The sequence below is a fragment of the Penaeus monodon genome, chromosome 15, assembly GCF_015228065.2.
Source record: "Penaeus monodon isolate SGIC_2016 chromosome 15, NSTDA_Pmon_1, whole genome shotgun sequence".
Lineage (NCBI taxonomy): Eukaryota > Metazoa > Arthropoda > Malacostraca > Decapoda > Penaeidae > Penaeus > Penaeus monodon.
Genome location: NC_051400.1, coordinates 24,426,252 through 24,426,648, shown reverse-complemented (window position 1 = coordinate 24,426,648; position 397 = coordinate 24,426,252). Strand labels below are relative to the sequence as shown.

The following is a 397-nucleotide window of genomic DNA, read 5'->3' as shown; positions in this document are numbered from 1 at the left end:
TCCGCAGTGTGTATTTTTTTGTAGACAATCTTTACTTAGCAAAGTTCACTGCTGAAAGAGTTGATTACAAGATGAAACCCTTTTGTACAGTTCCTAGCAAGATTAACTTAGGCAGTTTGGTTTAAAAACTTGCATATCAATGTACAATTGCTATCTATTGTATGTTGCTAATTCTTGCTTGCAAGCAGTGTTACAAAGATATTCTGTTTTATGTGCATCTTGTATACTTCTTCATTTGTCTGAATAAATTCAGTGTCTTTCTGTGTATTCTTTAACCCAATGTCAACCCTATGCTGTAGACCTTTTATGTCTCCTTTCTGTTTAACCCCATTGTTTTTGTTCATTCATGTTCTGATTATTTAGTATAACATAATTGATAGTAGTATATTTTCTCAGA

General features: G+C 32.2%; 1 protein-coding gene across 3 annotated transcripts in view; it reads left to right on the top strand.

The window, feature by feature from the left end:
- LOC119581831 (myotubularin-related protein 9-like) overlaps positions 1-397 on the top strand; it is a 16,750-nt gene that overhangs the window by 12,437 nt on the left and 3,916 nt on the right. The window lies entirely within an intron of this gene.